The sequence below is a fragment of the Portunus trituberculatus genome, chromosome 9 (assembly GCF_017591435.1).
Source record: "Portunus trituberculatus isolate SZX2019 chromosome 9, ASM1759143v1, whole genome shotgun sequence".
NCBI classification, from domain to species: Eukaryota; Metazoa; Arthropoda; class Malacostraca; order Decapoda; family Portunidae; genus Portunus; species Portunus trituberculatus.
In genome coordinates, this window is record NC_059263.1 from 2,262,501 (window position 1) to 2,272,500 (window position 10,000).

General features: G+C 41.3%; 1 protein-coding gene across 2 annotated transcripts in view; it reads right to left on the bottom strand.

Moving 5' to 3' along the window:
* The window catches only part of LOC123501191, a 56,124-nt gene that overhangs the window by 41,167 nt on the left and 4,957 nt on the right, over positions 1-10,000 (bottom strand). For both annotated transcript variants that reach the window (XM_045249854.1, XM_045249852.1), the window contains exon 2: positions 1-97. This exon is cut by the window's left edge and continues 1,143 nt beyond it. The gene's annotated coding sequence lies outside the window, so the exon portion shown is untranslated. The remainder of the gene's footprint in view (positions 98-10,000) is intronic.

Sequence of the window (10,000 nt, forward strand, 5' to 3'; positions counted from 1 at the left end):
TCTTCGTCTTCTTCCTCTTCCTCGCTGTGCCAGTCCTTCTTCTTCTCTTCCTGGATGCGTCGCCGTGTGTTGCGCATCACCATGTGCAGCATTTTGTCTGTAAAATAACAAATGGTAAATGCAAATGTAGAAACACAAATTGCATAGTAACAAATGTAAATAGCACTAACAACAACAACAACAACAGCAACGGATAGATAGACGCACAGACAGACAAGCAGAGAGACAGGCAGAGGGCACGTGCAGAGAGACAGACAGACAAAGAGGAAAAAAAGAAAGAAAATAAACTTGAACAAGAAAAGAAAAAGGAAAAAAAAGTGAGGCAAGAAAAATATGACGTAGTATCCCCGGAAAAAATACAAGAAAGATAAAGAAAATAAAAGGGAAATGGAACGAGAAAAGAGAGATGGACAACAGAGAGGAAGAGGGAGAGGGAGGGAAAAATGTAGAGAGAGAGAGAGAGAGAGAGAGAGAGAGAGAGAGAGAGAGAGAGAGAGAGAGAGAGAGAGAACAATCACTCCCTCTCACTCTGAAAAAAAAGGACACACGAACAATAGAAGAGAGAGAGAGAGAGAGAGAGAGAGAGAGAGAGAGAGAGAGAGAGAGAGAGAGAGAGAGAGAATTGGGGTGTGGAAGAGATAAAGCGAAAGTTTTAGTCAATGACACACACACACACACACACACACACACACACACACACACACACAATATGATTTTCCACTACTTCTATATGAAGCAGAAATATTCATGCAAGGTTACAATTACCACTATTATCTGCACACACAGTCACCAAAAGCTATTATTATTATTATTGACGTTGTTATTATCACTATTATTCCTCCTCCTCCTCCTCCTCCTCCTACTACTACTACTACTACTACTACTACTACTACTACTACTACTACTTCTACTGGTATCATTTTACTTTAACACGAACAGCAACTGGGTTTTGTTACTCTTCTCATGTTATAGAGGTTTTCATTCTGAGCAATCTGAACCCATACATACCCCGGCGCAAATTGTTTATAACGTTGAGTACATAGTCATTCGAAACAGGCTGAAATCTACCAGAACACATTCATTTCATCCAGAAGTGAGCTGTTGGTGTTATTGTAAAAATTTATCCTACCACCATCACCACTACTACTACTACTACTACTACTACTACTGCTGTTACTACTGCTCCTGCTACTCAATGATCATAACAGTTTAATCCTTTCGGTACCAGAACGGGTTTCTATATTAATTTCTGGTTACTATTTGGTGATTTCATACAGCTTCTGAATCTTATGTGGGGGAGGATTAAAATATTGAAGACCGTGGCCATTAATCTTCTGACCTCCATAGACCCTTCCTAATGTCAATAAAATCGTCCAATCACACCCAAAACTCATGGTAAAAATGTGTCCCAGTAATGACGAGATTAACATGTGGAGTGATACTGAATTTCCGATAAGAAATATATTTATGGTTGTTATTCTTCCGATTGTAATGATCAGGATATGGAAAATGTGTGTGTGTGTGTGTGTGTGTGTGTGTGTGTGTGTGTGTGTGTGTGTGAGGAGTTTGTGGGGCACACGACCTTACCTGGCTAGAGAAGTGTTGTATCTACCTGTACACACACACACTCTCTCTCTCTCTCTCTCTCTCTCTCTCTCTCTCTCTCTCTCTCTCTCTCTCTCTGACACGCACTTTTCCTCACCAAAACAACCACTATCTTGCCAACCAGTCCTCCTTTTCTTCTTCTTCCTCCTCCTCCTCCTCCTCCTCCTCCTCCTCCTCCTCCTCCTCCTAATGACTTATTAAAATATGCACTAACGATTAATTAATTCCTGCCTTTCTATCTGTTCTTTCCTTTCCTTCCCTTTCCTTTCTCCTCTCTTCCCTTCACTGCTTTCGTATTTGCTTTCTCCATCAAACCCTCCTCTCTCTCTCTCTCTCTCTCTCTCTCTCTCTCTCTCTCTCTCTCTCTTTCATGCAGTTTTCCCTATAATTCATCAGTGCAAGGCTTTAATGAAGGAAATATGCAATGAAAAACAATGAATATATTTGAAAGGGGAGATAAAAAGCTTAATTTTGGCTCCGAAACACGTGACACTTTTGTTCTCGTTGTTTTTGTGCAATAAAAAAAAAAAAAAGAGAAGCTGGCCAAGGGCAACAAAAAAAATAAATAAATAAAATAAAATAAAATAATAATAATAAAAGGCCAATAATTAAAAAAAGGCCAACAAAAAAAAAAGCCCAGAATAAAACAAACTCAATTGAAAAAAAGGCGACCCACAAGTAAAAAAAGGCCCAGAATAAAAAAAGGCTACATTAAAAAGGCTCACAGTTATAAAAGGCCCACAATCAAAAAAAGGCCCACAATTGAAAAAAGGCCCACAATTAGACTACAAAAAAAGGCCCACAATTAGAAAAAAGGCCCACAATTAGAAAAAGGCCCACAATTAGAAAAAAGGCCCACAATTAGAAAAAAGGCCCACAATTAGAAAAAAGGCCCACAATTAGAAAAAAGATCCACAATTAGAAAAAAAGGCCCACAATCAGAAAAAGGCCCACAATTAGAAAAAAAGGCCCACAATCAAAAAAAGTCCCACAATCAAAAAAGGCCCACAATTAGAAAAAAAGGTCCACAATCAAAAAAGGCCCACAATTAGAAAAAAGTCCCACAATTAAGAAAAAGGCCCACAATTAGAAAAAAGGCCCACAATTAAGAAAAAGGCCCACAATTAGGAAAAAGCCCACAATTAGAAAAAAGGCCCACAATTAGAAAAAAAGGCCCACGATCAAAAAAGTCCCACAATCAAAAAAGATCCACAATTAAGAAAAAGGTCCACAATTAGAAAAAAAGGCCCACAATTAAAAAATGGTCCACAATTAGAAAAAAGGCCCACAATTAGAAAAAAGGCCCACAATTAAGAAAAAGGCCCACAATTAAAAAAAGGACCACAATTAGGAAAAAGCCCACAATTAGAAAAAAAGGCCCACAATTAGAAAAAAGGCCCACAATTAAAAAATGGTTCACAATTAGAAAAAAGGCCCACAATTAGAAAAAAGGCCCACAATTAGAAAAAAAGGACCCACAATCAGAAAAAAGGCTCACAATTAAAAAATGGCCCACAATTAGAAAAAAAGGCCCACAATTAGAAAAAAGGCCCACAATTAAAAAAAGGCCCACAATTAAAAAAAACTCACAATTAAAAAAAGGCCCACAATTAAAAAAAGGCCCACAATTAGAAAAAAGGCCCACAATTAGAAAAAAAGGCTCACAATAAAAAAGGCCCACAATTAGAAAAAAGGCCCACAATTAGAAAAAGGCCCACAATTAGAAAAAGGCCCACAATTTGAAAAAAGGCCCACAATTAGAAAAGGGCCCACAATTAGAAAAAAGCCCACAATTAGAAAAAAGGCCCACAATTAGATAAAAGGCTCACAATTTGAAAAAAGGCCCACAATTAGAAAAAAGGCCCACAATTAAAAAAAGCTCACAATTAAAAAAAGGCCCACAATTAGAAAAAAGGCCCACAATCAGAAAAAGGCCCACAATTAGAAAAAAGGTCCACAATTAGAAAAAAGGCCCACAATCAGAAAAAGGCCCACAATTAGAAAAAAAGGTCCACAATAAAAAAAGGCCCACAATAAAAAAAAGGCCCACAAAAAAAGGCCCACAATAAAAAAAGGCCCACAATTAGAAAAAAGGCCCACAATAAAAAAAGGCCCACAATTAGAAAAAAGGCCCACAATTAGAAAAAGGCCCTCAATCAAAAAAAGGCCCACAATAATAAAAAGTTGTGTTGTTTTCTTTGTGTTATCAGCAACTAGACAATAATAATTCCCTCTTATTCCACCAGGAACATTCAAATTATGTGTTATTATCCTCAAAATGATGAGAGAAGTCTGCAATACACACACACACACACACACACACACACACACACACACACACACACACACACAGATTAGTAGCGTGATATTCGAAGTAGTATTGAGAGAGAGAGAGAGAGAGAGAGAGAGAGAGAGAGAGAGAGAGAGAGAGAGAGAGAGAGAGAGAATGGTATTGACTGTAGGGAAGATATTGTTTATTTGCGTTGTGAGGGAGTGAAGAGGAGGAGGAGGAGGTGGAGGAGGAGGAGGAGGAGGAAGAGGAGGAGGAGGAGGAGGAAGAGGAGGAATAGGCAGAAATAGAAAATATACGTTGTGATGATACATGTTAAAAGAAATATGCATACTATTTGTCAAGTGTATGGTTACTAGGCAACACACACACACACACACACACACACACACACACACACACACACACACACACACACACACACCTTTATCCTTCCCTCTCACATTCCGTTCCCTCCAAACACTCGCGTAGTACATAAACAACCACACTGGGCAATAACACCGTAACTTTGCTAGCCAACATTCCATCAGCCCCTATCAAGCATATTCACGCCAAGAAGTACCGCATAGTTACATAGAGACCCAAGGTGTTGCTGTGGCTAGTATTCTCAAACACTTCTGCGCTTCACCTCCACTGTTTCAAAAGGCTTTATCTAAATTTACACGAGTTTTTCAAGGTGTTTTTATGTTTCTAGAGGCAGATTGACGAGATTTCTTTATTATTAACTGGAGAAACGCTCTTGAAAACCCCGCTAATCATTTCCGTGGCCTTGGATAATAGTCGTGGTGAGAAAGCAAAGCGTTTCTGAATACTGGCCTCTGATCTCTCACCACAACCACTTTCAGAAGGCTCTAGCTGAAAATACTCGTCTTTCTAAGTGTATTTTATAGTTCTGATGATAGGTTAACAAGATTTCTAGTATACTGTAGGAGAAACTGCCCAAAAAACCCGCCTAGTCGTCTGTGTAGCCTTGAAAAATTGTCTTGGTGAGAGAGCAAGCTGTTTCTGAGTAAGGGTAACATATTATACTGTCTGTCTGAGTGGCTGTTACTCTTGCTACCCTCCCTCCCTCCTCCGCTCTCCTCTCCCTGTGCAAAACTCACCCTTCTTCCCTTCCTTCCTTCCTTTCATTATATATTGGTCTACTACCGCCCTAATTGCCTACTAAAGGTAATGAAGGCAATGAAGATGAGGTTATAATGTGGCAGTCGATATTTCAAGCCTGGGTAAGTGGTATTTGGTGAAGGGTTCCAGATACTGTCCAGTCCTACATGGGTTTGGTGCATCCATATTCAGAAGGACTTTACTCTCTCATCACGACGATTTTCCAGGGCCACAGAGATGACTAGCGGGGTTATCAAGAGTGTTTCTCCAGTTAATAATGGAGAAATCTTGTCACTCTGCCTCCATAACCATAAAATGTACTTAAAAATGTTTCATTCTCTCACTACGACACAAGATGCGAGTTTATTGGTCGTTGTTGTCGTTGTTGTTGTTGTTGTTTTGTTTTGTTTTGTTGTCATTGTTGTTGTCGTTGTTGTAGGTTCGTTTGTTAAGACAGAAATCATTAGTGAATTCCAATGGTGGTCGATAGCGAGCGATGGTGTGCTTTTGTTTTTCTCTTCTTCTCTTTTCTTTTCTCTTTTTCTCTTGATTGATTGATATTCTAGTTGAACACACACACACGCACACACGCACGCATAACCCCACCTTCTCCACACTCCCACAAATCTATATGTAAACCACTCTGTTCCTCCCCTTTCTTCATTATTTAGTCCTCCACCTCTTTCATTCCTCCACCTCTTTCTTCATTATTCATTCCTCCACCTCTTCCATTTTCTATTCCTCCTTTCTTTTCTTTATGTAACTAATCCTTACACAATCCTTCCCTCTCTTTTTCTCTCCCTTCTAATTCCCTCATTTGTCTATCCTTTTCCTTGCTTTCTTCCTTCATTTATTCCTCCTTCTCTCTCTCTCTCTCTCTCTCTCTCTCTCTCTCTCTCTCCTCCTGTATGTATGTATGTGTGTGTGTGTGTATTTGGGTCGATCACCCCCCTACCCCTTCCACTTCTTCCATTGCCCACCTTTCCACCTTCCACCTGTTAATGAGGCTCTTGAGGAGTTGGAGGAGGAGGAGGAGGAGGAGGAGGAGGAGGAGGAGGAGGAGGAGGATAGGGGGTAAGTGTCCGCCTCTTGAACCGCATTCCCAACACTCAGGTGAACCAATCAATGACAGGTAAGGACGTCAGGTGTGTAAGTGTGTAAGTGTGTGTCAGGTGTGCTAAGTGTGTCAGGTGTGTGTACGCCTGACAGGTTTCTGAAGCTGTGCCCTTTGATGACTGATTCCTAAAAACTTTTTAATCTTTTTTTCTTCAAGGTGTGCAAGCTAAAACCGTGTCTCTCTCTCTCTCTCTCTCTCTCTCTCTCTCTCTCTCTCTCTCTCTCTCTCTCTCTCTCTACCCAAGCTTTTTATCTCATTTGCAGGTTTATTCTTCGTATTTATTCCTCTCTCTCTCTCTCTCTCTACCCAAGCTTTTTATCTCATTTTTCAGGTTTATTCTTCGTATTTATTCCTGAGAGAGAGAGAGAGAGAGAGAGAGAGAGAGAGAGAGAGAGAGAGAGAGAGAGATTTGGGGTATATTGGTGTGTTTTGACTGTGTTCAGAATCTCTCTCTCTCTCTCTCTCTCTCTCTCTAACCTACCCGCGCACGTGTTTAAAGCACAGCTAAAAAGAATAATTGCGTTCACTCGACACCAACCAATACTTCAACAAACCCGCGTCACTTTACCGAACCATCAAGTGTCATATTGCTTACCACTAACTAAAGCGGCTATATAATACTGCAGCTTACGTTTCCCCTCCTCCACCACCACCACCACCACCATTCACACTGTACTAACATACATTATCCTCGCCTATCGGGCATTACTGATACAATAAGAGGAATGAGCCAAACAAAGACGCCTGATTGTTGTTTTTAGTCGAGGAAACTAAGCACATTTGAGGCTCGTATTCTGAAGCACTTCTGCGCTTCACCTCCACTATCTCAAAAGGGTTTATTTCAATTGACACGGGTTTTTAAAATATTTTTATGGTTCTGGAGGCAGAGTGACGTGATTTTTATACTATTAACTGGAGAAACATTCTTGAAAGCCCCGCTGATCATCTCTGTGGCCTTAAAAAAAATGTCAAACAGAGAGCAGAGCGTTTTTAAGGTGTGTTTTACGGTTCTAGACGCAGAGTGACAAGATTTCTAGATGACTAGTTGGAGAAAACTCTTGAAAACATCGTTAATCATCTCTGTAGCCATGGAAAATAGTCAAGGTGAGAGAGCAAAGCGATTTTAAGGTGTTTTTACGGTTCTAGACGCAGAGTGACAGGCTATCTACATTATTAACTGGAGAAACATTCTTGAAAACCCCGCTACTCATCTCTGTGGCCTTGGAAAACAGTCGTGGTGAGAGAGAGCAAAGCGTTTCTGAATACAAATACAAATATCGTATAATGATTTTAAATGTTAGTTGACTTCAGCAAAAAGAGAGAAAAAAAAGAAAGAAAAGAAGAAAATTAAGGTATAGAGGAAGGCAAAGTGGAAAAAAAAGAGGAAGAAAAGAAAGAAGTGAAGGAGAGATAGGGAAGAAAGGAGGAACAGAGGGGGAGAAGAAAGAAGGGGAAGAAGGAAGGGAATGAATGGCCAGGGAATAGAGAAAAGGGAATAAATGAGGAAGGGAGAGAAGGGATGGAGGGAATAATATGTGAACAAATTAACCGCGAAGAGAGAGAGAGAGAGAGAGAGAGAGAGAGAGAGAGAGAGAGAGAGAGAGAGAGAGAGAGAGGAAGGAAAGGAGGCAGGAAATGAAGATAGTGTATAAGAGAAACACGCTGGAAGGAAGGAAGGAAGGAAAGAAGGAAGGAAAAAAGGAATAAATGAGAAAGAGAAGGAAGAAGAGATGGCGTGAGGATAGAGAGAGAGAGAGAGAGAGAGAGAGAGAGAGAGAGAGAGAGAGAGAGAGAGAGAGAGAGAGAGAGAGAGAGAGAGAGAGAGAGAGAGAGAGGGAGAGAAGAGAGGAGAGACGAAGAATAAGGAGACACTGAGGAGAAAAGGAGAACTGAGGAGAAAACTGAAAGAACGAGAAGAAAGAAGAAAGGAAGGAAGGAAGGAAGGAAGGAAGGAAGGAAGGAAGGAAGGAAGGAGAAGGCCACGAAGGACACGCCACGTCCTACACACGCTCGCCACATTTCCATACTGACGAAAGGATTTGACGGCCACCAACACTGCTGCCGGCCATTCCTGTCCTGTATATCACTTGGCCACTTGGGGGGAAGGAGAGGAGGACGAAGAAGAGGAAGAGGAGTAGGAGGAGGAATAGAAAGGAATACAAAGGAAAAGAACAGATAGCAACAGCCCTGGTGGACCTAACAGGGCTGTCTGTGTGCCTATTCTACCACTACAGGTTCTGAGTTTAAGACTGAAGGGCACCAGGGTTCAAGGAAGGAAAACAAGGGGGAACAGGGAGAGAGAAAGTCAAAGATGTGATAGGAAAGGCTGAAAAAGAAATGCTGCTGTCTAGTACACTAACTAAAAAAGATGTTTTATGTTGGCGCAAAGGAGGAGGAGGAGGAGGAGGAAGAGGAGGAGGAGGAGAACTAAAGAGATAGAAAAATTGCAGAAAAAAATACATATCTTTGTTCTAAATTCATATACTTTTTTCTACAAGATATTGAGATCGTGTTTATAATGTCTTGTCTTCCACCACCACCACCACCACCAATACTACTACTACTACTACTACTACTACTACTACTACTACTACTACTACAACTCGTGGCCTTCAATCTTGCAATACAGTGGTTTCAAGAACTGTGCATGTTTTCCTCTTATTTCGTGACGTGCGGGAGGAGGAGGAGGAGGAGGAGGAGGAGGAGGAGGAGGAGGAGGAGGAGGAGGAGGAGGAGGAGGAGGAGGAGGAGAGGGTAATTCAGGTCCTCCGTGAATAACTAATGTAGGGGTCCAGTTTCGCTTCATCAAGCATTCATGTTACGACCACCACCACCATCACCATCACCACGACCACCATTGCCGCCACCACCACTACTACCACTACTACTACTACTACTACTACTGCTACTACTACTACTACTACTGCTGCTGCTGCTACTACTACTACTACTACTACTACTACTACTACTGCTGCTGCTGCTGCTACTACTACTACTACTACTGTTACTACTACTACTACTACTACTATTACTACCACCGCGCTACAGTAACAACAGCTACTACTACTACTACAACAACCACCATCACCACTACACTGCTACTACTACTACTACTACTATTAATACTACTACTACTATTACTACAACCACCACACTACAACTACCACCACAACCACCACCACTACCACCTCTACCACCACCACTACTACCAAAACAATAATTATAATGAAAACGAAAACAATGACGATGATGATGATGATGATGATGATGATGATGATGATGATGATGATGGTGATGATGGTGATGATGATGATGATGGTGATGATGATGATGATGGTGATGATGACTCCATGGCTCTCCACACGCCCCTTTCGACCTTGGCCACAAAAAAACTGAATACGTTGTTCTGTTTTCTCAGGCGTGCACTCAACGAGGTGACCCTAATTACAGGTGAGAGAGAGAGAGAGAGAGAGAGAGAGAGAGAGAGAGAGAGAGAGAGAGAGAGAGAGAGAGAGAGAAGCACTGCAGTAGAGAGATAAAAAAAACCGAGGATGAAGAAAGGAAGGAGATGAGATGAAGAAGAAGAAGAAGAAGAAGAAGAAGAAGAAGAAGAAGAAGATGCCAAAGAAAAAAAGGATATTCGAGGAAGAGAGAGAGAGAGAGAGAGAGAGAGAGAGAGAGAGAGAGAGAGAGAGAATATGGCAGGTGGGGAGGGGGCGTTGACGGTGTGTGTGTGTGTGTGTGTGTGTGTGTGTGTGTGTGTGTGTGTGTGTGTGCGTGTGTGAGATAGAGAGTGTGCGTGTGTGTGTTTGTGTGTGTGCGTGTGTGATTGGCCGTCAGTATTATGGTTAATCAATGAGATCGAGCTGGACACACACACACAC